Genomic DNA, 27969 nt, shown 5'->3' with positions numbered 1-27969 from the left:
GTTTAACAGAACCCACCGGCCAGGGAGGGCTGCCTCTTGTATGGCAAACACGTCTTTAGCGTCATCAACAACAATAACAACATCTGACGCTTGAATGGATCCTACGATTGGAATAGCGAAAATTCTATTTCCATTTGTTAGTCGCTACCACAATTCTTATCAATAAATATAGTGAGTAAACTCAATCTGCTTGCCGTGCATGCAAATGATGTTCTAGCATACTACTTAGTGATGGGTAAGCGTGAAATTACTTGCCAAAATTCAATTTGATCGTGGTAACACATGCCCAGTCGGCCGACCAACTGTAAAATAGACCACACGTAACAGGAGGCGCATCCCGCTGGCTAGTCTTCTATGAGTATCTGTTGCAGAACATCTCCCCTTTTTGTCTGCCAAAAGTACAGATGTGACCTCGTTACTGAAATAAATAAATAAACATATAAGATTAACATGTCAGGCAGCCTTTGCTCAATAATTTAGGAATTATGTGAGCATGTTTAAAAATTTTGTTGTTGGTGTTGTTGAATGGTAATTGAATTTGGTTCGAGGACTGGGGGGTACGTGTTCACTATAGAGCTAGTATCTTCTAAGTAAAACCGCTATTTAGTTAGCTCCGTATATATATGAAATGCAACCGTCACACAATGGCGTTTAAAAAAAAAGCATATAGATAGCCCGTATCAATTGTAATATGGTAGAAAGAACATTGAAATGTGTTGGCGAAGGTTCACCTGCTAACTCTATTACCGATCTAAGTATATATATACGATGTATATTATCATAACAGTGCCTTTCAATCAAACATATAAAGCGAAAAGAGCATGGCTTACAATTCATAGTAATTTCAGATGGTTCTAGACCGTCCTCGCTATTTCAGCTAGGGTAGTCAAGATAAAGTGACTGACGCGCATATAGTCACCGTATGATTTACGTCTCTATTTTTTCTACCAATTAATTTGCTATTAGATGGTGGTTCAATATTAAACTTTGTCCTTTTTCAAATGGGGACCCCTATCTTCAGCAACTGGTTTGGAAACATCTCTGTCATGCCATATTATGACAAAAAGACTAAACCATTGGAACTCGTATGATGAATCCTTTTAAGACAGCTTCAAAGCTGTTTAATCGTCGTTTACTTACACTAAAAACAAGTGACCCGAACAAAAGGTTCAATATTGCAAAGGTTAGTGGTGGGCTCTACAGGGCCCTTGTAGAAACTTGTTGTAAAGCACTCACTATTATTAACGGCGTTTGACGGCATACTATTACAGAATCGCTCAGCGGGCTCCTTGCGTGCCTAGGAAAAAGGGGAAACGGCGGCGTCAACTTCAGTGTATAAACATTTGTTTATATTACACATACCGGCAGTCGTAAAGTTGTGAATTTATCAATGAGTGTATGCAGAGATAGGCTATTATCCGCATAGGGGACCGGCGCCTGACAATGTTAATGATGATTAAGGATGTTTTGTGAGCCCATTTTGAAGAAAATAACAAGGGTACAGTTTATTAGACAAGAGTGACACCGAAAATTGTTACGGTTACGCACACTTTGCATTGTATGTGTATCGTCTACAATAAGAACGCAGTGCTACGATGCAATATGAATCCAAGAGGTACAGATCAAACATATACCCCATCGCACAGCGCAGCACGAAGCATCCGGTAGACTATATGTTCATATAGGCAGATAGTAAGCCGACTCAAATCTATCTATTAGAATACCGCTAGTTTTTTTAGACTGTGTCGCTGAGTGAGGTACAGGCTGGCAGATACAAGTGTCGCGTGAATATACGTCCGTATCAGGTATGAATCAGCTCGCTCACTTCGCACTATCCGCGTCTAACACAGATTTATTACATAAACAAGCGACATCTTTCTCAAGTTACTCGCGGACTGCTTTACGACCGTTCGTCAGCTAATTTCAAACAAACGTTAGTTTGCCGCTGTATTTCCGTAGCTCTGGCGGACAAATTGACTTGATTTAGAAGGCAGTTGCTTGTCCTCAACCAGAATTCATCTTCCAGTTCGTCCATAGAAACTATATTATAGAGAGCTGGAATTAACATGGTCGGAACGGCATTGTACAACAGCTCTCTCTCTCCCTCTCTCTAGTCTCTCTACTACAAAGCGCTGCTAAGCTGTTAAATGTCACTCTAGGAAGTGGCCTAACTGACCTGGCAGAAGTGGCAGAAGTGGCAGACCTAACTGACCTGCTATTAGGCATCAAGTCCTAGACCTCGAAGTCTCGTAAGCCACTATATTTGTCCTAGTTGAAACATAACATCTTTCCAAAAGATGGTGGCCACCCGCAAGTCGTTGCTCTGTATCGCACTTACCTAGGCGATTTGGCTGTGTGGCCGCTCCCATGCGTGCCGCGTCACAATAAAACGACTGTTCTCTTTTCCCGTAAATCTTAATGCAACGAACAATATAGTATTTTCCTATAGGAAAAACTTTCCTTTCTATGGGGGAAAAATATGTTTGAATGCGTGTCGTTTTTCTTAACTTGTGAATTAGAACAAAGGCTTTTAGAAAAATTTGTCTCGTGGTGCAACGACTGCTCATCAATAGAATATCTCCATTGTCAGGGTCAACTGTTTTTATCTTTGAAGTTTATTTTTGGTGTAACCCCGTATTCGATGGTGGTCTAATGTCTGTCAAGTCCGTCTATAACAAAGACCGTGTAAAAGCTTAAGGCTCGTCCAGATTGCTTCAATCGGTTAATAAGTGTGACTATGGTGACTGACTGATAAGACAAGCCACCAGTCCTGAATGCTACGAGGGATCGTCTGAACCTCCCTGTTTAATTATTTACGTATATTACTTATTTGAGCAGCGCTCTACGTGACCAGGTAGACCTTTTGTCGTCTTCAAATATTAGCACCAATATAATTATTATGTCAACTACACTAAGAAGCCAGCAATATCTTGATGCCACAATATCTTTTTGCTCATATGTGGCTTATTTACTTTGGTAATGCTAACAATAATTTACCTGTTAACAGATCCAATGGCTCTTTTTATCTTTCCGTTTGTAAACAACTAATATTATTAAATATTCTAATCTTGATTATCACATAAAGCCTTACGTTTCATTCGACTCTGCTCTAATCTACGTATCTAGGTATTGTACGAGACCATCTAGGTATTGTTTCAGGTTCAAGTGCTCCTTAAAACACTTCATTGGAGTACACACGGTTTAATGATTTAAATTATATTCATAATTTTGAGTAGAAGTCCTTACCTTCAGCTGCGGGGTAGCAGTTCGAGACCTCAACAATAAAAAAGGCTAGGCGAAAGACAATGTCCAGATTATTCTGAAATTGTCTTCTGCGTTAGGTCTACTGGTCGTAACGGAGCATCTGCTCAAGCGCTGTTTAGGAGGTGCTTCAGATGCGATTCAAATGGACGTGTGTTACCTCACATCCAGCTCAATTTTAGCTTCGTAATTATCGATTAATAGCTTCATAAGTGTGCTGAAATCCGTTCAGTCCTCCAGATCACAGTGATCGAAGTCGTAGGAGTTCATACCCGTTTTAACGTTGGGCCACTGCCGCGTTCCTCCCGACTCGATTCTTGACGAGTCAATCAGAGCAACTGACTGACTGGCAGGCAGGCAGGCAGATATGCAGACGTCCAGCCGTAAGCTTTCAGTCATAATCCGCGCCAGATGTCTGATGTGTTTGCGCCGTCGACCTCTTCGAACGAACCAGTCAACAACTCGTCCACGCGGGTCCTCCCACCGCAGCAGCGACCAGTTTTGTTCCCATTATACGTATCCTCTGAAGGTGCCATGGTGCAGTAATGCCCGCTGTTGTTAGTTGGCTGAAATTAACGACAACCGTACACGTATGCAGGGCTTCTCGTCGCTCCCTTCAGCGTCCGCGCCGTCAGGGTTTCGGTCGTCCATGTGCTTGGTACGGGAGCAGACGAACAGACAGATAGGCAAGGAAGCCGACCCAACAGATGGACGGCGATAACGGTAACACTGACAATCGGTAAGTCAACTGCAGTTGTCATTGCTGTCGCTGTTATTATTATTATTATTATAGAAATTGGCACCGCATGGTGCACAACTGAGTCTTTCTTATACCCTTATAGTCTTCGCACCATGGGTCTCTTTCATTATTATGTGCGTTTTGCTTCCTTACGCACCGCGACGATCCTTCGATCAATTGAGTCTGAGGAACAGAGCTGCGATGCCGTCACTACCGCTGCTAATGGTTCTCGCAAATGCAGCCTAGCAGCTTAAGCCCGTTGACGCATTGGCATACGGCAGCAGTTGTGTACGCTTCTCGCGCGATAGATCCGTTTTCCTTGCCACGTGTAGAGGCAGCCCTTTCTATTATACAATAAAATACTAGAATAGCATCAAGAGTCCCATATGTATGTTTGTATGTAAATACACATGTATGTGAGCCTCGGTAATGGCTCCTGAGTGTTCAGTGACGATTCACTGCAAATGGAAAGCATCAACCGATAGAAGCACGTCGTCTACGACGGTCATTAGCATGTATTTACCAGGAGTGTAGCACACACAACTATACAAACTCCTATCTACGACATCTTCTACAATTTCTGCTTTGCCGCTTTTGTTGAACTTTGAAAATGGGACAGCATCATATAGATTAGGCTTAGTTAATTAGATTTTTGTTTGAAATTCTTGAGAACCTAATTTGGCTTAGCTTGATGTGCAGCCTTAGCAGGCTAACTTAAACGGTTTTGGCCGGTACGAATGCGTACACAGCCGTGTACGCCTTGAAATATGACTACAAACCAATGGACAAGATGGATAGCCATAAAAAAAATCGATTAATTTTCGAGGAATCAATGACGGTTCATACTCGGCCAGGTAGACACGCTAAGATACGCATGGCCATTTGTTAAAGTCACAGAGCGTTAGTTTACAACTGCATTGTTCTTGAAATTCTATTACATTATTCGCTAACTGTATCTTGTTGGGTGTCAGCATCAGACCTACTTGGTGGCAATTGATGAGAAATCTCAGATCGGGACCGAGTGTTTGTGTTTCGCTTACGATAAAAACGTACTCAGTGTTGTTTACCATGCTGTTCGTCTTTGAAGAGCATAGACTTCGCTTCTTGAACAGCTTTTGATGCATTGCCAAGCCCGACATGAAGTACGTTTAAACGTTCTATAGTGCTCCTAAGAACCGGAAAACGTATATAGGCTTCCCGATTTCCCTAGTCACCGAAATTCGGCAAAGTGCACTGTTTATGCTAAGCTTATTTATTTAGTTCGAATTATTCTAGTAATTATGTTGTTTTTTCACGCAAGAAATGGTACTTCGATTCGTACATGATTATTATGGTAACCATTTGAAACACTTAAGGTCGCTCCATTTTCTTCATACCGCCTGGTTCCATGCGGTGCCCTTTCTGCATGCCCTTTCTGTAAAATACCCAAAGAACGGTTTGCTAGCACTTGGGACCCTTCCCACCAATAGCATTCGTAATATCAGGTATAGTAGTCCTTGAACACGGCTGCAAACGCATTAGTTTGGCTAGTCGGCCTTTCTACCTAATGGCTGACGACAATTATTTCTATTCGCCACATTAGGCGTGGTGCGTCTAACGAGACTCAGAAACAAGCTTAGCATAGCGCCTCTCTGGGAGTTGACAATATGAAAATGGGAATATTTCGCGGTGCCGCCATGCACAGGCCTGGATTTTCTTGTACATATGCAACTCGAACCCTTCCGGAGTTCGGCCGTTGGGTAAAGCATCAACGAAAAAATCATTTATGTCAGATTCTGTGTCTACCTTTTGTCTGGCCTGCAATATTTTTCTATGGTGCCCACCCAGATTAATTATGATTATTGATCTCGGTCTCTACCTCAAGTGAGGCAGCGGTCAACTAGTTGGTGCTTGCGTCCGACTCATTATCACTCCATTCTCTGCACGAAGAGCGAATTGTTGGTCCACCACGGATAGATGTTCAGCCCGTGTGTGTGTATGCGGGTATGGTGGCGGCAAATAATGACCTTCTCGGGATAATGTAGCCTCGCGTAATCCCAATGGGACCGGATTAAAGCCACTGTGTTATTACGTATATCTATGATGTGGATACAAAGTAGCATTATAAGTGTGCCGCTTTGAAGGTATTTCAGACCGTGAAGAGCTGCAAAGCCCAGGTTAGATAAGAGTTTCCTTTGTCAGTCTTTCTAGATTGTTACAACGTTACACATTATGCGTTCCTACTGAGTGATTCTCCTGAAACTGTGGAGCGCTGTTTAAAGGTTTTAAGGGGATTTATTAATCCTGTCTGCCAACATAGACGCAAACTCTGGAAGGACAAGTTCTTTGTGGCAATAGGGCACCGGCTCATACGATGCTACTTATATTTCGTCCTTTGTAGAAACCCTGACGTCCGTGTTGCCCCGGTCCCCGTATTTACGGGATATACTTTTTTTTTTTGTAAGCTATTATTACTCTTCCTAACGCCTCAGAATCAATAGAAAAGCTGAGTCTAAGACCGTAACTGTGTTGATTGTTGCTTCCGATTGTATGGACTTCTAAATCATCCTGCACCAGCTATACCGAATTTTGCCTTTTGTACGTCCACGAAAGCTTGCCAATCGTTCTTCTGGGCTCAGATTGCCATGTCACAAATAGGCACGTAGTACATGCTTCCAGTATGAGCTACGTGCTGGTCCGGTCCGCCTTCCAGAACTAATTGAATGTGCATATGCATCAGATGCACGGAGCAGTGTAATAGGTACTATGCTTGCTTCTCAATGTCCGTATGTTACTTCGCATGAAACGATGGCACCTTAACCATCACAAAAATATATCGTTTTTGGTCTTCTCAGAACTGTTGCAAGATATGTATGTACAAAATATTATTATATGATGCTTATGTTGTCTAGATATAGAAGATGAATAAATTTTACCGAATTGTCCTTATACGATTAGGCCGGACTACTAATGTCGGGTAGATGAGAGACAATTTCATCTTAGCTGGAACTTCTTTTGTAAAACGAAGCATTAGCAAGTTCCTGTCAGACTAAGGCCCAGTCTGCGTTTGTCTGGTAAGTTGGGAATAATAATTTTCATGAAGCATGAATAGAAACAGGCGGAAGAGGCTTAAGTTGATTTGTTTAGCCGCAACCGCATCTGATGTTATAGGGGACGAGTAGGGAGGATAGACTTTCCAAGAAGACGTTGTTCTGCTATGGTCATGTATCTTCGACTAAAACTTCAAACGATGTTGGACCTTTTCCTTCCGGATAGGTTTTTTAAATTTTTAAAAAACACACGCTATCATTAAACCACAGTTCCAGTCGGTATAGATTTATTCGCTCTGCATTTCGAAACCAAGTAGTAGCGAAGATGCCTTCAATGCAAAATATTGACTTAAGAAGTTCCACCCCTAAAGAGTATTTTTCAAATGTGAGGATTTTGCATCACTTGAAATAACATATTCTAAGCCAAAGATTGTTTATTTATCTTCGATCCTCAAAGTATCAGTAAACCTTATTCATAGGGGAAAATTTTGTTTGGTCGTATATCTTCATTGAATCTAGTTCACATCTCGGTCAATGTGGCTTTAGAAATGAACAGTACTTAGCCTCTATGTATATTGAAGCGTCATTTTTCTTGCCGTCTGTGTTATACTGTGTCAATTCGTAGGTCATCCTTTGCAGAAGACCAAGGATTCCTTTTTCAAGATAAAATATACTTGGAACTACAGTTTACTTAACAGACCGGAGTCTCGAACGTAACCGTTTCGTTGACAACAACGAGGCTTTCAATCGATTTGCAACACTTGAAGAGGAAGAGGCCTACCATTACGTAAAAATATGGCTGATATCTTTTTAACTACTATAGCCGACGGCAGAGGGCGAAGTTATATACTTAAAATCTGACTTAAGGTGTTTTTTGTAGAATTCCGTCTGAGAACGGCAACAAGCAGCACCAAAAGTTATTAGAACTTTTATATTGCAGTGATCTATCGTTGGTGGTATTATTTGACAGTTACGGTTACATAGGTAATTTCATTGCGATGATGTAAAACGAAGGCTAACGATAATACCAGACGCGAACTCACATACGCTTAGTGAGGCTTGAGCACGAGCTATTTATCACATGCGACGGATGATGGGCGACTTCGTGGCGCTTCGACTGGCCTAATTGCCATATCGACATTTTCGCTATTCTGCGGAAAAAGAAGCGTCTTTCATAGCACGATCAGTAGCGATAGAAAGAAAAAAATTGTTGACGAGTCCGTCACTAGCGTGAATCGACACAATGGCTGGCTAGCGGTCTCTCTCTGTCTACTGCCGTTCCACCGACGTGTTCTTTCGATCAATTATAGTAATAAACCAAGGATCTCTCGTAAATTACGAAGGTGCGCTTATTGGTGTTATACAAATAACGAGCACTGAAGCATGAAATGAGCCATAGTGATTGGCCATTGTGTGCCTACAAACGCCGCTCTAGCTATAAGCTATAATACATATAAATATGTAAAGTGCCTAGAAGGATCTGTTTGGCGGATGTTCCGCTTCACAAGAGCTTTATGTTGACTTCAATAGGCACCAACCTACAGAAATAAAGAAAGACAACTAATTAGAACATCTGACGCGTTGTAAAATGAAACACTTATCTTAGACGGAATGGTGTAACTGAAGGCGACGTATGTATTCAACTGATTCCTATGTGCCGACGTACGCATCCGTAGGTTATACGAATGTATAAATGGTTATACGACAATAAGAATGAAAGCTAAAAGACTTTCCAACTATGCGGGAAACCAACCAGGTCGGAAAACTATTTTTTCTTGTACATTGTGAGTGCCCCCATGCCGTTTCTGCATTGAACGCTGAACTTTGTAAGCTTCTCTCAACAGCTATGTACATACGACTTTCATTACCATAGCTAGTCTCGATATGCCTTGTTTGAGAAAGTCAAGGGAAATGGACGCCTTACCATCTATCGAGCTCTTTAGTGCATGGATATGATCGGAACTTAGATCACGACTTTTGCACTTAAGAGAAATGAAGCTGAAGTCATTATTTGCTTCTTCTTTTTGATTCAGGCCATACTTCAGGCAAGGCGAAGAGGTCATGTGTCATCGCCGAACGCCTCACATCCATCCAGCACCATCGTTTGTTTCCTTTTTGGGCAATATCTCGTAAACAAGAATGTCACTGATATCCTCTGCGAACATTAACGGCAGCTTACGGCTGAATCTGTTCGGCACTGTCATCGGAATCGCTCGTTTTTTTTGGCTGACATGATTCGCTTATCTGGTGAAACGCATGGACTGACTCATGCTTTGCCGACGGTAGCAGTTCAAGTTGTGCACCACATATGGTTCTATGCGTCCTGGACTCAGATCGGGAGAAATTTTTTGCTTTTTCATTACAATTTTCAGGAAGGATCCCGCGTTGAGCCCGACAGTGTATTGTGTTTGCTATATGTTGTTGGAAGGCCTCAATGGTCACAGTAACCAGCATTCTCGCCTTCAAGCAATAGACAGAGCGTCATTGTGCGTTTTAAACTTATTATTTTCGGATGGTAGTCACATAGCCTACGGTAGTTAAATCCTTTGTGTGAGTATTTACGAAATTCCGTCTGCTAATGTTACTTTGAAATGAAAATCTAACTATTCAAAGTTTTCAATGATTTAAATAGCCGATACAAATATTCGTCGCTTGCTTTATTTTTTCTATTTATGATTTTACTGTTACGCCTCGAAAGCACGAAATGTACTGGCTCACATGCTAAGCTCTCGGGACTGTTCCTTTACTGAGAAGAACGGCCATTTCGGTATTACCTACGGGTGACTCGAGGTTGTAGCGTAATTCTAGAGCATCCAAGTCGAGGCTAGATGTGAGAGACAACATATACAGTATCCGAACCTTTATGCGAAGCCCTAGTTTTTATCAAGTGACACCAAACCTGTCCTTTTCTTAACATGACCTTTTGCCCGGTTTAATAAGGCTCAATGGTTGCCGCCTGTACTGTTCGTTGTACTAAATAGTAGCATGTATCAACAACGAAAATAACGTACTTAAGTAACTAAAAGTGAGAAATTCCCCAATCGCATCTGGGATAATGTTCCATAGACTGATTACATATAAAGAATAACTGTGAACTAGTTCCAACGCTATTATATACTCAATAGAATTCGTAGATGTTTGAATCTTGTGTGTCCCTTTCATGTTCCGTCTTTTCAACTCGGTCCTAGGATGTATGGCGCATCCAAATTTTTCGGTAGCGTTCTTCTTCTGGTAAAACAAGATCACTGTCTATAGTAGGTTCCATACACTATGCACTGAAATGACATGGGCCAGTTATGGCAACGGGCAAGTATAGCAGTTCGCGATAAAAGCGTACGCTGTTTTTCGTTCGCAAAGCCTAATATAACTACAAGTGCTGTACATTCACAGAAGAGAGTTACAAAATTATTATTATTATTAATTATCTACAGGGCGTTTTAACAGGGGTGCGTTTTAAGTCCGGACTGTGCTCAAAAACTCCTGTGATGAATCTTTGACATAGGATTGATGATGTAATGAAATCTGGAGCCTCCTAAGTGATGTATGTACGTACAATTTGTAATCGTCTTCGTACGTTTTTTCTATGCAACTGGGCTTTTATTTGACAAGGGCGCACCATGGGAATAAAGTGCAATTTTACCGCAAATGAATTCGAAGACGAGGGAGTACCACGTAGTAATTTTATTCGTTACGAACGATATTAAATTCGAGAAAAACATGGCGAATATGGGTATGCCAAGTAGTGCATTACTGGACAGTGCTTGCCACAACCCTTGGATATATGCATTTTTAAATAATAATGACTTCTACCACGTTCCATGCCATAAATGTAGACTTCGGATCGCTGGATAAACGCCTATCGGGGACGATCAGCGCTACGAATGATATTTAACATTGTTATGTTCACTTATAGCATCCTCCTTCGGTTGGTGACCATTTCCAGCCAGATTATTACGTCAAATGCACGCTTTTAGGCCAGCGACAGTTTTATGTCCGTCGATGACGAGTCCAAGGGCATGCTATTCCCATTTCATATATATGGAAGTGTCCCAGTAATCGATGAGCTCGACTGTTTTTACTATAATGCCGACTAGCTGTACAGGAATTCCAAATGAACGTATGATTGGGTTATATGTGGCGGGCTGGGAAGGTGGGAAAATGAACGATATGAATCTCTCTTAACGGAAATGTCTTTGGCGAAATTCACGGCGCTGTTTTTTTTACACTGCGCCGTATGTTCCGCTGGACAACGCGTTAAGAGCTAGCCAGATACACCGACGCGCCTGGAAACTCTCTCTCTCTGTACTAAAATTATATATACTAACAATTCTACCTACTTTAAACACATGATCGCAATTTTATTTAGACGGTAATAAAGGTTTACGGCTCCGAACGATGACGAATAATTGATAGTGCTAACGATACCTACCAAAAAGGTAACTGTCGTTAGCATTGTCAATCATTTGTAGTCTGTGATGATTTTTAAGAAATGCAATTTTATTTGGCCAAGAACGAGCACTTATCAGTGTATTGTCTCAAACTGGTGTTTAACACAATTTTAGCTTACTTTATCTTATTAGTAATTCAATTAAGTGCCAGCTAGCTAATTAACATCTTGGATCCTTCAGCAAAACTGTGGCTATTTCGTTCATGAAAATTCCAAATGGGATATAATCTATGCCCGCATGTGATTTAAGCGGTTCATAGCTATCTGTGTGTCAAGTCTTTGATAAACAAGATTGTTCCAGCGAGTGGGTAATCTAACCCATTTTGTCTACGAACATACCTAAAACATGGCTTTACACTAAGGCGGCTGCTCGCAGTTTACAACAATGGAGCTTCTGCATATGAACTCTACGCCATAGCCAGCTACTGGGGATGTTCCGAGGTCAGATAGTCGGCAGTCACGTGTCGCCTGAGCCGCTAGGTTCAATTGCTTGCTGGTTTAATAAGGTGGTAACTAGGCCTCCTTGTTTCACTGAAGCAAGTCCTTTAGATGCTGCTTGTAGAGGTTCTACCTATTCGCATAAATAACCGACCTATGTTGGAAAATCTGCGAGACTACCTAGCTGTATCGCTGCTTTTTGACATTTTTAAGGCCTTTATATCGAGACTGACGCGAGGTGGTATATTTGCCTCGCCGCTGACTCCGAGCGTTCTAATGCCACATTAAAGCACGATTAAATTAAAGAGAAATGGATTTTTTTCACGAAGGCCAGTCGACAATAGGTTTCTAATTTGGATAATAAGACATCTACGACCCGTCCTTAATTTTGCCTGACATTTTAGATATGAATGTCGCATTTAAAATTAGTTCGATAGGTCATTTTCTAAGTCCTTCTATGTATTGTCCTGTTCTGTAGAGTCGAATAATTAGAATCACCTACTGATGAAAACGTAGATGATATGGTTAAGTATAACGACTATTACCACCATACGTAGATTCCAGAACAGCCTCACCTAGATCATTATCCAGCACTTAGAAGATCTGTAATTATGTAAGATCACATCTAATTGAGCTACGTCTATAGGGGACCACTGGTATCCTAAAAATATTCATAGAGCGGTATTTTACAATGAGCCAGTAGTTAATATTTGATAGCCGTCTAGAGTTGTTGTCCCTTCATACTTTGCAGTACTTGTGGCAAGGATGATTAGCTAACTGCACAATTTCAAGGTCAGTGCAGAACTCTTCGAGGTCATTTCCATACATAACGAAAAGCACAACTTCCATTGCCGAATTCTATAGGACCCTATATTTATTATTATATTATATGCAAAATAAGCTTCCGATTATCGTTCTTCCTCAGCCATGTATGCCGAAGCCAGCTAGATTGTTGATTAATGGCTTTTCATTAACACCGTCGACTGCTTTCCCCATCCACATTTTAAAAATACACTACTTTTCCGTTGCTTGCGTCGTATTTGCCGTATTTCACCTCATCCTGAATCCATATTGGTTTAACCTTTCTCCTTCTAGAAGTAAAGTTACCTTAGGGCTTTCTCCAGCAGCCTGTTAAGGACAGAAGGAACTGCTACTGATCGAAGGTTGTTAAGCGTTAAGTGTCCATCGTTTTTGCTGGCACTAGTTGTTTTTTGCCCTTTCACAATGCGTTGTCGAAAACAGCCGGCTCAATACAGGGTTTGCACAGGTATTGAAAAAGGCAAGCAAAGAGGTTATCGTTTTTGCTCGTTCGGCTCGGTATCCCATCGTCGCCTTTTACTAAACAATTGTTCAGCTTGGATGGATGGACTTCAGTCATTGTTACAAGTTCGTAAGCAGCATTAGTATGCACTTTCTGCAATGTTTCTGGTGGCACCAACAAGGTGTATTATATTACATTATTTTATTGATTGTTGAGTATTTACAGTTTTTTGTATCGTAAACTCTGATGTTTCAAGTTATTTTTTCTCTTTTTTGAGCTCGTAATCTTTTCCACATACAGAAGAAGACGTTTGCTTGGGTAATTTTCCCCAATCAACAGTTTAAGTTACTATTTTACTGCATGTATATCTTATTTTCGAGATATTTTTTACTAAGGCTTAAAGCATATCCCTCAATATGCTCTGTTCCTCTTTGAGATATTTCGACTGGTAGTTATCAAATCATTTCTAGCGACGTTGTTTTTCGTCTGTATCTTACGTGCAGAGTCATCGAATAGAATCCACATTGAACTCGGTCCAATTGTGAGCACCAGATTTTTTTGGATTTCTATTATACCTTTGGTTTTTATTTCGGTTTTTGGTTTGTGCTTCTGTGCCACCATGACTGCTGCCCGCTTTGGTCTTTATTCTGCTATAACTTTCGGATGTCTAATTGCAGAAAACATAATCAGTCAGCGCATTATTTCCTAATCCCGTCATTTCTGGGTGCTACTTTTCGAATATTTGAATCGCTCTTGCATTAAGGCGCCCAGTAGCATTAGGTCGTTTTTTTTGTGATATTATTCTATATAATATATTTATTTGTAGTAAAACTCAGGCAGACCGAGGACCTATAAGCAGGACATATTACTCGTACTTTATCATCACTTAGTTTGACTAATGCTCGAAACCATTCGCAATGTTTGAATGGCTTACTTGTTTATTTTTTATATATATTTACTAATTTATCGTGGTACATTATTTACAGGTTTAACAACTGTTTGTATATGTACACAGTTAATTAATTACGCAGTTCTTTTCGTGAGGGTAAGCAAACAATTTTTCAGTTTGGTCTTGATCGTGCTGAACACATAGACCATGGCCAAAAATAGTAGAAAAAAAAAAGCCAACAATCTATGGTCGTCCCAGTGGCGGAGCTCAGTAATTTGTAATTATAGAGTAGAGCGTCTTACTATACGCTTTTTGAGAGACAATGGTATTAGTTTGTGTAGCTTAAGTGTGCCAACTGTGGCGTGTGACCAAGTGATAAAGAGCGTACAGCATCGCGGATAAGCTTTTTGTGGCCTTTCTCTTTCCAGCTTTTCTGTCATCGTGTCAGGACACTCAATACGCGCCTAGGACAACTTCCTTCGAATCGTGCGTCAACCTTTCGAAACACCGTAGTGGAGCATCGCTGCTGGATAGTCAATCTTAGCGCTGTAGGTTTCTGCAAGAAGTCTCCTGATATATACCATTGCATTGAATACGCTGCAATAAAATCAAATACACCGGAGAGAATCACTTCATTTTTGAAAGAACACTACCTTAGCAGCATATTTTAATTGGACCTTGAGGTTCCGCCGAGGCTGTCGCTCGTCCGAGAGATAAGCCTTTACCACGTAACCTAACGTGCAAAATGCCTGTCAGTTGGCATATGAAGTGCTCCCAAGTCCAGACTCAACTGACGTTGCAATTCTTCGTTTGTCAAGGCCCCCCTAAAGATAATTGCCTTGGTTTGATTTTACTTAAGCCCTCCTTGCCATGCCCAGGATGTATTTAATGTGTTGACAACACTACAATCCATGAAGAGGCCCGTAGGCAAAGCGTACCAGATGATCTGCCGGAAAACACGTGCTGCCCTGCGGGAAAAATATTTGGAACAACAGAAGAATATTTCTATAAAAGAAGCCGAGCGCTACCCGTACAAATGATACGGATCAATCGTGTCCCATTAGCCCATTAATTCTCATCGACTTAAATAACGGCCTCTGGGTAACCCTAGGGCTGGCACAGTACTGGGCCATTTTGTTCGACAAATGTCTTTGTCCCAGACTGCCTTCTCCTTACTGGTTCCTCGCCATTCCTGAAGGCAAAGACGACCAGAATCAAAGATTGCAAAAGCTATAAACTTCTTTCGTATCTGTCGAAAAGGAGACTAAACAAATTTTCGGATCGTGCAAGTATGAAAGCCAAGGAAAACCGCAGATTCAGGAGAAATCGTTTGACCGATATCTTACTTGCCAACATCAAGCGAACTGTAAACATCCTAGTCGACTCCGCCTTCCTACAAACCTGCCTAACGTAATAAAAATTACTCTCCAGGAAAACAGGATGACAATCGATGGCAGGGCTTCGGAGCTGTCACCATTCTTTTAGGCTACAAGTGTGATCCAGGATGATAACTTGAGCTCTCTGTTTTTCTTAGTCCCGCTTAAAAATCTCCTTGACATAATACTCAGATCCACAATATGGTGATGGTTCCCATAGATGCTGACAACTTAATTATTTACGGAATCTTAGCTTAGTTTCCATGTGCTGCAAGCCTCAGCCAGCTTACATTCTGTCGCCTCCGAATCGAATCAGACTGTCAGCTCAATCGAAACCGAGGCAAAGAAATCAATAGGAAGTGGCAAAGCCGCCGCCTGTGAAGCACATCGTTAACATATGTTAACCAATGTCTTAAAATAACCGCTGATATTTCCAGCCTATCAGGCGAAAATGCAGATACTCTTATTTATGTTTTTATTTTTTATTATATTTATGCAGACAATTATGTTTTTAGCTACTTGAAGACTTTTCGACCTCCAGGCTCCACCGATCGACAAATACGAGTTGAACATAGTCTCAAAGCACCTCACTGCGGATTATCTCAACGACTGAACTGGACGAAGGCTACGTTCCTTAGAAGAACCGTGGTATCGCACAGATTAACGCGAAACATCGTTTTCCATCTGTTAACGGCTGGGCCATCCTCCACCGAGAACCTCAGTCGCTGTTTCAATCTGCCATTAACTCCAGCACTTCAGGAGAGCTTAGCAAAGTTAGATTGAACAGTCGTAGAGATTTGAATTCTATCAAACGAAAACTATGGACCTGCAAAGGACTTGAACGGTCGACCGGACGTGTACTTCGACCATTTAATAAAATGTTGAGTGTTATCAAGTGTGTGTTTCGTATCTGTTTCGAAAACTCGAATTGCTTAACAAAGGTAGTGCGTCGTCTGACGGGAAGCTTCTACACACGTAGCTTTATCCATTTCAGTATTTACCAACAAGAAAGTGATCTCTATGTTAGGTACAAAAGTGTGCTACCATTCGAATTCATTATCCTCTTTTAGAATTTGATTCCGCAACTCGAATTTATCGATAGTAATACACAAGCACGTTTTTTCCGTTTCGCTTTTATTTGAGGGACGAAGTGTTTTAAAAGAAACTGGCGTTACCTCGGTCATTTGCAAAGATCTAATAATTTGATAGAATGGTAAAACAATTGAAATCGTGTAGGCCGTCACATGTGCATAGTATTGAAATAGACTGTAGTCATTTATGACGCCAGAGAACACAATACGCTTATTTTACTGTTACTCATCGTAGCAGGACTAAAGTGTGTGATACGTGCAGTGACAAAATGGATACTTGTACAGTTTTACGTGCTGATAATGTTACTTAATCTGGGAAGTTGTAATCACGTAAAATGTTTCAATGACAATTCTTATCCTAATAAGTATCTTGGCTATGAATCCCCTTGTATAAATAACATCCTTATCAGGATACAGCGAATATTCCCGAGCGCAACAAACGCTTCTACAAAATTAAAAAAATACATACGTTTGTGTTATTCATTTGATGAGAAAGAAGGAGCTGTTTCCTCTCCTGAAGTGTTGGGACATTGCTGTGAAGCGTCTCTTATATTGTCGAAGAGAAATTCACCAAATGATAATTACTCGGGACCAACAATACTGATTCTGTTCCCGTGTTGGCTCAACCGCGGACTCTCAGGCAGTCGTCAAGGGGATCTACGTGGTTCTGACTGATTTGTACGGTTCGTCTTACGGTGTTTGTAGAACCGTCGCTTACGAGCCCATGGCAAAATGACTCGAACGATTCGTAAGCTCGACCCATGGAGCAGCAAAAATTATGCGATCATTTCTGGTGGACCAATTGTTAAAAGCAGAAATGTCTGCGATTTGCTAAAACATATTGTCGAGAGTGCAAAGGGTTCAGCCCGCGATCTCAAACTAAAACAAGGATCCTGGCGCTGTTTGAAGACTGCCACAACGAATACGGGAAAGGACGACTCATATATTCAATATCATTATCATTTCAATTTCGTTGAATATGAAATTCGGTTGAAAAATACCTCCGTTGCACCAGACGCTCTGCTTCTAGAAAGCCGGTGTTATTAAACGAACATTTTGACGTTTCGAGTAAATGTCAACGTTAAGCACTCTATCATACGGTTGGCTCCCTGCATGAGACAAAATGTGTCCACGCTTGGATTTCAACCCGAGTCACTAGGCGCCTCTCAAGTTTAGTAGATCGACAAGCTACCCGTTACGCTACCCATCATCGGGACTGAGTACCTTCGCGTATAGCGCCCTTTTTTAGAGCAGTGCAATAGTTATTTGCTATCTGAATCGCTCATACCCAGGTTCTGGTTCGGACTGATTTATGAAAATTTATATCAGGTTGACTAGAGTTCGCTCGTACACCTAGCCTAACCTAACCTAAGCGTAGCAACTGAATATTTTTTGTCGGGTTGTATTTCCGATTTTTAAGAAACACACACCAAGTTAGTCTTGTTGTTCATTGCTATGTTAGGCCATCTCGAATTTTCCTGCTCTACTAAAGTCTTGTAATAGTTATTACGCCTTGTGGAGAACTTCGAGTGGTGTTACCTCATAAAAACACGAGGAAGAGGTAGATGTCCTGTATGATTTTCTTTAAAATGTCATGTGAAATGTATTCCAGCTTTTTTTTTTTAACACATTCCATGTTTCACGTGGCAAGCTAGACCCAATAATGGCTTCACATGCTTTATGTCAAACAGAGCACATTTTAGAGGAAAGAGCTTCAAACTTTAAGCTTCTGTAATATGGTTAAGGTAAAACATCTCTGATTAAGTGAAAAGTTCCCTCCTGCCTAATCAACAATATGACTTCAGAAATAAACATGATTCATCATTGTTTCGTATGAACTCTAAAGCCATTCCTTAGCTATTCACGTAAATTTGCGCTTATAAATTATACGTAATACTTTCTGCTTATAATTTTAATAACAATTATATGTCCATTGTAGTGACTATGAAATTGTCACGAAATCTTAATTGTGGAAATTGTACAATCGCATAACAGAATAAGTTTAGCCTGATATAAATCGTACGAATTATCACATCGGTAATAGGCCCAATTCTTTCGACTTCGTTAATTCCGGTTTTCCGCTAATCAGGAAACGGTCGAGTCTCACTATCTGGCTGTCAATACGGACATTTTATCCTTTTTTGCCCTACACATTTCATAGAAATTTTGATTATAATTTAGACCAGTCACTATCTTAATCTATTATGCCTCTAGTTATTGTCGATTTACTGTCGAGTTTACGCGTAACAATTTTTTTTTGGATAAGTTGAAGAAGTACAGATGAACGCCTATGACCACAAAACGTCCATTAGCAACGGTAGATAGCAACGTAGTATCCGATGCACCTTTTACAGCGTTGAAAATCATCACTTGTGTGTCCAAAGATCGATCGTTTATTTGTGGTAGTAAGTGTAAAAATGTGTTTGAGCCGGCTGTCTAGGTCTGTTCACTTATTAGAAAGTTAACCTGAATCTTGTTCCCATTATCGATCGGCTTCGGCTATTAAGAAAGAGTAAAACTCGTGAGATATATCGTTATTTCTGATCTTCTTTTGTAGGCGTTCATCAACGACGAACTGCCAGCTGAATCGTGCTATTTTTTTGTTGACAAGCTTAGCAGTCAGAAGTTCATCGTTTAGAATAGTTCTTTGTTAAACGTACTTGTGCCTAAAGGGTTTGTGAAATCGTTTATAGGTATTAGCCTAACCAGACTTATTTAGCGAATGGTAACGATTTAACAACTCTGAAAATTCGTTTTTATATATCTGTAGCTATAATCAGAAGACCGCGGCAGTAAGAAGAATAATTCATATAACATCAAGTGTATATACATTAGTGGTAACAATCAAAGCTTAGTTCTCGAATTGATTTTTCGAAGTTGAAAGCGTTAATGAAATTCGTCAAAACCTAGTGCAAGCATTGGACCACGAGGCCCGAAAGCAAGCCGTCCGACAGGACAGAAAACGTCTTCGCCGGCAGTGTTGAATAGACTAAAGCTAAGCCATATTTGCATGGATATCTGGAGATTTTATTAGTCCGATAGGAAACATCTCGGACCTCTAAAGAATTTCATTAATGAATGGCCTAGAAGTCTAGAACAAACAATGTAATTAGCTGACGACACCGCACGACGCTGATCGTCGTCTTTCAGTCACCTTCCAGGTCAACGAAGACAGAATCGAGCGATAGCTTCAACCGTCATACCCTCCAAACCGTAGCCCTCATTGTCTCAATTGGCTTCTTAATAGGACAGCCTATTAATTATAGCTTCCGTTTACATAATGATCAAATGAGTGCAGTCTAGCTCGAATATTTTCGCCCAGATGCAGCTCCTGGGTAATTTTTATTGGCATCAATCTACACGTTCTTATAAGCATAAATGTTGCCAGTTCGGTTCACGATAACAGCATTATTAGTAATGATATTTTGTTTATAATGTGGTCTCAATGCTTGAGGAGTATGTTTTTCTTGAATTTACATAACCCTAATTTAGCCAGTCTGATAGCATCTTTGCCATGCAGCAAGTCGTCGCCGGAGCGGCCTCATTTCGTCTTTCGGCCTGTGTTCCAGCCTCTAATGTTGCCTAGATTCATCGTATCTGTAAGCGTGCGCAGCCATCAAAACAAAGCGTATACCTATCGTGTATCGCGCTATGCTATTCACTTTCGTTAAACAACACTGATAATCCAGCACACGTCTTTTCATATGCCAGGTCAGTAGCCCCTGCGGCGTTGCATGCCACCATATCGTACACATTATCACAGACTATTACGAAGAAATTCAATGAAATGTAAGATGAATGGCACGAAGTAAAAATAGCTCTAGAAGAACAACTAAGGCGCTTACGAAATCGGAGATAGATTTAAGTCAGGAAAAGCAGAGGCAAAAAGTCTACAAGAGCGAGCGAAAAGCACACAGATGGTTTATTTTGGCTTGTTCAGCAAACAAATTTACGAAACCCTAGAAACCAAGGTTACGCATCAACCCGGTCGTTCTTGTTTTTGTAAATTTAAATAAGCAGTTTATTCGGCCTCTTAGGTAGAGTAAGAACTAAGATTTGTCGGTCCAAAACATCGATACGTTAACTCGTCATTCTCAGTTATTAGAACTACTTGTACAGCGAGTAAGTTACTAAGTATTCGCTGATAATATATTTCTTATACCTGTCGTATAATAACAACTGCTGCCTCTCATTAGGCGTGTGTGAATTCCTACTTAGTGATACTAAGTTATGACGTGAGAATAACTTGGCTTATACTGAGAGCTATTAGTATTGATTTGTTTTTTCTCAACGTCTTAGTATATAGATTCAGTCCGAAGTCTGACAGGCGTTGCCCTCCTCATGTGAAAGTGTATATCTTAACGTAAACGCTCGCAAATCTATAAAGCTGCAAGGCTCAGTAGCTCTAATTAAATATGTAAGATTCACCCATAGGGATGCATAGTTTGAATATATAGGAGACTGCTTAAACCATCGCCTTTCCCACTTCTTCTGTCATAGTTTTCGAACAATGCCTCTAGGCGATGCAGTCAACAAGAAGAGGAACAGCGGCATGCACATCTTGGCTCTAATAGTCGAGTCCTTATCATTTGGCGCTTGCTTCTCCGATACTGTAGCGTACCCATTTTTTCCCTGAGCCTTCCATGTACGGTCTCCTACTCAGCCCTGCCCTGCTATTCTTTATTCATATCTCATACTCGTTTCCTTCTAATTGATTGAGAAGCTACTATGTGTGGTAGAAGTGAGACATCCACTTTTCTTTTTAAAATTTCTCTGTCTAATCATTTTTCGGAAGTCTATTTAGTTGTCAAGCCAAGCCGTAATTATGGATGCTGTCACCGGCAGACACTTCTATAACTACGCTAGACGCGAAAAAAGGAGGCTGAGTAGGAGACGACCTGTCTCGTCACTGGAATATCCACAGGCGTTACGAGAGAGCTTCCTGCAGGCATTAGCTTAACCTTGGTTAGCGGAGGCTTAGATGGAGACGTGGCACCGCCACTACCCCTAAACCACCAAGTCTACCTATCAACAGCAACCCTGCTTCACTTGTTGTCCTTGTTCTACTCGTAGAAGTTTGTTCAAGCAAGCCGTTGGGTGTAAAAGAGGATTTGTGTTCTCGATGTTTTAAAAACGTAACACCTTTCATAAAGGGTGCAGCAGGAGATTTTGTACTTCACTCACGTAATGATATATCCGGTCTGATGATATCTGAAAAGCGCTGGTTAACGTGTCGCTTGTCTATTATTTTTCTAGATCCTCCGAATTCTATGTCCAAGGACAGTCCCTAGCTCCAACAGCTAGACACGGCACAACTGGTTTGGTGATGCGTAAAAACCTGCGGAGATCCTCCCGACCAGGAGATGCACTTGAAATAATTGACACTAACTGAAACATGGCTTGCAATATAACCTCTACAAGGTACACCACCGCCTGAATCAGTTATCACTTAGAGCTACTTCGTTAGCAGCATCTTCGGCGTACGAAACAAACACAAATCTTTTCTACAAGTCGATAGTCTGATGGGCTTACAAGATTGTCTAAATCCTCGAACTTATTGTAGAAGCACCACAGAAATAAAAAATGTCATTTAGCTTGTCACTTGGGCATTACACACTCCTATCGAGTGCTATATGATATTGTGTGTATTGTTTTTAGGCACAAAATTATTTTCTGTTGTATCTGTTGTTTTTATCTGTGTTGATATGGTTGGCCCCGGATTCGGATCAATAATGATGAATGAAGCTAGAAGTCGTATTGCTGCCTCCTTAAATGATCCTTTTCCCTTTCAGCTCTTCAGTGCTTGACTCTCTTCATCATTTGCAACTGGCATTTCTTCGCGATAGGCCCATGATGATTTTATTGGGCAGTTAATCGAATTCTATGTCAGAGTTCGGACTTCAAAGATACGTGCTTTTATGAGGAGTGCGTTTTCGACGTCTAGTTTGTCAAGGTCAAAAATATGCTAAACCAAATCGGGCGCCTGTGCGGTGTATAGGAAGGGGATAATTTTACTACTGAATGGAACTACTAGATTTCAGATCTGAAGGATATGCGCCATTTTGGTCGGCGATTTGAGGTCGGTGAAGGTTTCAAGCTCACAAAGCGTTTGGCGAGTATTCGGTTACCGTCAGGCATTTCAAATTTAGTCAATTTTGTTTAGAAGTCAAACCTCGTAGACTGACTGAAGCGTGTAAGCAAATGTGACTTTCCGCTGTTCCTCAACATCAAGCTTGGCACTGGGCAACGCACAACCATAATTTTAGATTAGTATTCAAAATCTCAAAGAGACGCCAAAAATCCATACTAAAAAGAGGATAATATGTGTTTGGTGGGACTGGAAACGCTTTGTACACAGAAAAATGCTTGAGGAGGAGAGCAAGATGATTCAGAACAATCTTGAACAAGGCTGTCTAACAAAAATCGCACAATAGACGACGCCCCGTCACATCTGACAATGGTTGTTAAGGGCGCTTTGAAAGAGATTACCACCTTGTTTGATTCCTGGAAACAAATAGCTAACGACACAATCGACGGAGAAGGGGATTGTAAAAAATGTCCGGATAAAGTTTGATGTAGATTTGATGTTTCCTGGCGAGATCCATAAATCCATAAATTTACTGACAGACGAGAGAAGTTCATGGACAGTGACAATGGATACATAGTAAATTCGTCTGCTACTGTCATTCTAATAAAACGCCGCGTTTTTTGTCACGTAGAACACCAGCACTACCTATATCTTAACCCAATATCACAGCCTACTATACGTAACTGTCGAAAACGAATGCTATATTGAGCTCAAGAGTAGACAGAAGCCCGAGTGGCCATTTCCGAATAACGATAATGTACCTTTTTTAAAAAATTCGCAAGTATAAACCGCAATGAATTGTATGTGTCTTGTAGGATTACAACCAACAACCCCCAAATGATGGTTGCTAGTTCTTCGGCGTTAGCATCCCGTGAGACACTCAGGTCGTCCCTTGGTGTGTGTCCGATAAGCTCACGGAAAATCTATTAAAGGCTGTAATGCCTCAGAGCAACGTGAGTCTAGGCAAATAAGTACTACATGTACTAGCTTTGTGCATGCATTATTATTAGAGCATTTCAAACGTTCAACGGGTCAAAGTAGATAGTGCCGAATATATTGAGATATCTGGATGGGAAACAAAATATTGAAAAAGTCGTTTGTAAGTAAATATTATACTGCAAGTACTACGGAACAAGAATGCTAGACTTCCGCCCTTGACGACCGACACTGCATCTGTGTACCTATATTAGCAAACGTTCATCAAATCCATAGATTTTTCTTATCGTATTTGATTTAAGTTCATGGCAGTCGTAACAGGGCTAATACAATAGAAATCTATAAAAATATGCTATTTCATGGTACCGTGTTATACTATAAAAGATGTTTGTATCAGGGTATATTTATTTTTTTAAGGGAAAATTATTCTTGTAACGTATACACCACTCTATTGACGATATAATATTGATCTTTGACTGAAAATGTAACACTTCTCTAACGTATATAGCGCCCTCGTTCTCTAGTTAATGACTATTTTAGGGTCCTATTGAAATTAATATCGCAGGCACAATAATGCTATGATAGTGAAATCGGTCTTTGGTGATTATTGTTAGCGAGACGATAGCGAGAGATATTTGGGACGCTGCAGGCGTTCCCCTGAAACCAGTTCGATCGTTGTGTGACGTAGCGGTATGCCAAGCTACCTGAGCGTCCGGCTTACCAGCCGGACCTATCTAACAACACGTAACTCACTTTTCGCCACCATTGCTCTGGTCTCAACCGTACCATTGGCAGTCGCGGCCCCATGCTCGAGAATTGACCTTACGGCCGATTTTGCTCGCTATAGAATCTTGATATGCAGCATTTACTAACTGGTTCGTACTAGGCCATCGGCCTTACGATCCAGTTCGGCCGCTTGATGCTATTACATCGCCTTGTGTTTTTCTGCGCATGTGACATGATCCAACTATAGGGTGTGTGCATTTTCTTCGTGTAAATTAATACACTCAGATTCAATGGCGGTAGCGTCACTTGCCGTCTATTGTATCGTATTATGGTTACTCAAAGCACAACCGACCTCGGTGGTGACGCGTCAGGTAAAGCCACTATCGGCTCAACACAAGCGGCATCCATATTTACCTTTCGTCAAGAGGAATCTTTGCGTATGCTAGTAATTGCACTATTCAGCAAGATTTAACTAAACGTAGTACGTAATTCAAGTTATGCCAAGGCGCTGGCCAACCTTGTGCCGATATAGCATTCAATTTGCGTTCGTCTGTTTGGCTCCGTCCTATAGCCTATTCTAGCGTTGCTTAGGCTCGCTGTGAATCTCGGCTCAAACGATCGACGATTGTCTTGTGTTTTTTTCGTTGCCTCCGTTTTTATCTAGCTTCGTGTTGATACAACCAGTATTACCGCAACGGTATTATCGCTTGCTTTACGCACTACTGCTGAGGGCCAAATAAAGTTGCTGTCTACGGCCCGTCTAGCCGTTTCTGATTATCACTTGGCGCCGCCATCATTCATATTATCAACATCGCCGATTTGGTAGCGTAATGGACGACCCTAAAGAGCACGTGTTGTCTCTTTAATTTGGCTCGTATTAGCTGACACTACGCCAGCGTTTTCCAAAATCAAAGCGGCCAGCCCGGTCGGGCTTTACATAACACACCACCAGCAGCTACGATCTGTTACACCATTGTTGTTATCGTTGCCACTTTGCTGGCAAACAGGTAGACGGCCGCTTTGTCACGACGATAGCAACGAACCCTATTAACCACTGATAGAGGACGCTGGTCCCCAACGAAGTGCCACTTTAACCACAACTATTACCATCGGCATGATTGCTAGAACTAGTATTCGTACTGCCATTGCTATCCCGCCAAGTTGTCCGCGACCGTGTGACACATAAACACGCGCATAGACATATTAGATGCGATCTGAACGGACACTAAGTGGCGCCGCCACACAACTCGAAATGCAGAGACTGCTATAGCGCCGATAACAACAACGGCAACTTATCATCGTCGTCGCTCATGACGACCGCCACAACATCACCAAAATAGCAGTATCAATGGCAACAAGTAGTCGTAAAGCAGTCGTAGGGAAAGACCCCGTCGGGTCTTTCCCTACGACGACAGGCGATACAGGCTGATTCCGATTGCGAAATGAATGAATTGCGGCAGTTATCTCTTTCGGCTATGTGCGCTTTTTGTATTGCTTTTGTTGATTTCTATATGTGTGTGTCTGTCTTAAACAGCCACGTGGCATGATCAAGCTAGCGGTCGGCTTCACTCGATCAGTGCTCCGAACCTCTACGCCCTTTTTACTTGGCTCAATACAACTCGCTCTACAGTGAACGAAACAATGCGGTCGTCGCCAAGCGAGCAAGTCAGCACTGTACAATGGTTACGAAATGCCTCATCTTCATTATCGGGAAAAGCACTGCTGGGAACTCCGTCTGAAGCTGAACACATCAGGATTGTCCTCATTACCTATCGCTCAATCTTGATTTCTAAAAGACAGCTTATGGAGGCCTGAAAATCTTAGCCTAAAAGGCAGCTTCGATAAGCATATATATATATAATCGTTTTTGTATTTAAGAGCGTATACGGTTAGAAACATAGTGTAAGGGGCAATAAGGGTGGGTGCTTACGCTTAGACTTTGTTTTATAGGACAGGACTGCTCACTTTGCTCGTAGTGATATGGTCGTCGTCTTACAGTGTTAGCTGATCTATATCATTATCAATGAATAAAATCAGTACTTGAACTTAACAGTAGTAGCCTCGTGCTTGTCGTGCCTTGTCCACCCTTTTCGTAAATATTTAGACATAGAGAAATCTAGTTCTCTTTTCATCATATTATTGCTGCTTGGGCACTGTAACACTTCTGACATCATCTGGATCACTTACTACAGTCTCCCGATATGCAGTCTGTTTGATAGCCTTAATAAACACTATTCTTATTCAAGACTGCTTCAACAGGTGTACTAAATTTTGCGACGTTTCGGTTGTTTATACGGAATAGTAAGCTCTTCGAGTCGTTTAAACAAAGACGTGCATTGGTACCTGCGTAGATACAGCGGCACGCTTTGTCGCACCCAGAAATCTACACAGATATTTGAATTGTTATATAATCGTATCAGAGGAACTCTACTACATTGCCATACGAGCACCCACTCGCACTTATTGAGTGTAGTTATGTAGCACGCATGCGACATAAGCCCTACAGTACAGACATATTATCGTCAGAAGTAGCTAGCCAGTCAATCTATGCGACAATATGCATAACCGGATTATAATAGATTATCCCGACTCACGGAGTTAAGGGGCTTCACCTTTCCTTCCCTGACCCAGTCTCATAAATAGTGATCTGTTTGTCAAATTTACACGGCGTACATGAAGGGCAACAAAAAAAATAGTAATACTCATGTGTTGTTGGAGTTTCATTCGAAAACGTAAAACTCGCTTACCTGGTTAACCTTTTACTCGTTCTGTTGCGTGTTGCCAAACCGGCTGAAAGTAGCTGACTGACCACCTCTGAGCCCTAATTGCGCTTGGTAGCTGAACGATGACCACGTCAGTTCTGTTGGTTAGGTATCGTTTGAAAATTATCGCTGGCTGTGTCCAACTGCCATTTCCAGCCCTAACTCGCATTCAATAATACACGGTAGTGATCGAGCAGCAGCAATTACCTCGATACGCGGTCACAGTCTGTCCTCCTGTACATAGCGTGTCTACTGGGACATATGTCCTGTGTAGTTGTACGAATAATAGTAACAATCGGAATAACATAATAAATCCTCCGAGCCGAATAAAATTACTCAAACTTGAAATCGTATGACTAGGTTTGCTGGACCTTATCGCATCTAACACTACAATGGCGTTTGTAGCAAACACGAAAAGGTAGCCGGAATCGACGACTTCGATGGCCAAGGCCTAAATAGTTCCGAAGGCTGATAAACACTCGTCAAGGAAGTGGACTCCGATAGCAGTAAAAATGATAAAAACGGAAGAGTGTTTTCCTGATTACAACTTGAAATGTCAACATCGTACTATACAACCTGTATGAATAAATGTAAAAGTCAAAAATAGATTTATATTCGAGCCGGACCAAGCCAAGCTGGTACCGTGGAATATAGCGTTTGTTGGTGCTCCCAGTTGAACTTACCTTGCTACTGCCGTTTTCGCCTTTGTATTCGATTCTTCGAGAGAACAACAGGCCGACTGATCGACCAAACAGCTCGCTATTCTTGCATTTTGTCATTGTTGATTCATTAGTATTTGCGAGTCGTAACTACACGTTTCTCCCACGTAAACCTTTTCATAAGGATAACAGCGTTGATGGTGAGGTCAGGGATGGAGAGACAAAGGAGCCATCCGTTAGCCGGCTACACTGGCGAACCATCTGACA

At 41.3% G+C, this 27969-nt stretch overlaps 2 long non-coding RNA genes across 2 annotated transcripts in view; one reads left to right on the top strand and one right to left on the bottom strand.

The window, feature by feature from the left end:
* Positions 1 to 16331, top strand: part of LOC111262185 (uncharacterized) — a 46758-nt gene extending 30427 nt beyond the window's left edge. The window contains exon 2 of the long non-coding RNA XR_002681442.2: positions 14493 to 16331. This is a non-coding gene — a long non-coding RNA (uncharacterized LOC111262185). The remainder of the gene's footprint in view (positions 1 to 14492) is intronic.
* On the bottom strand, positions 262 to 27969 carry LOC111262186 (uncharacterized). Its single transcript, XR_002681444.2, has 3 exons — positions 27727 to 27969; positions 27029 to 27309; positions 262 to 418 (listed from the first exon to the last, which is right to left on the bottom strand). It is a non-coding gene; the product is annotated as an uncharacterized LOC111262186 (long non-coding RNA).

Source organism: Varroa jacobsoni, unplaced genomic scaffold (genome assembly GCF_002532875.2).
Source record: "Varroa jacobsoni isolate VJ856 unplaced genomic scaffold, vjacob_1.0 scaffold_631, whole genome shotgun sequence".
NCBI classification, from domain to species: domain Eukaryota; kingdom Metazoa; phylum Arthropoda; class Arachnida; order Mesostigmata; family Varroidae; genus Varroa; species Varroa jacobsoni.
The sequence above is the reverse complement of the archived record's forward strand: the minus strand, read 5'-3'. Positions and strand labels throughout refer to the sequence as shown.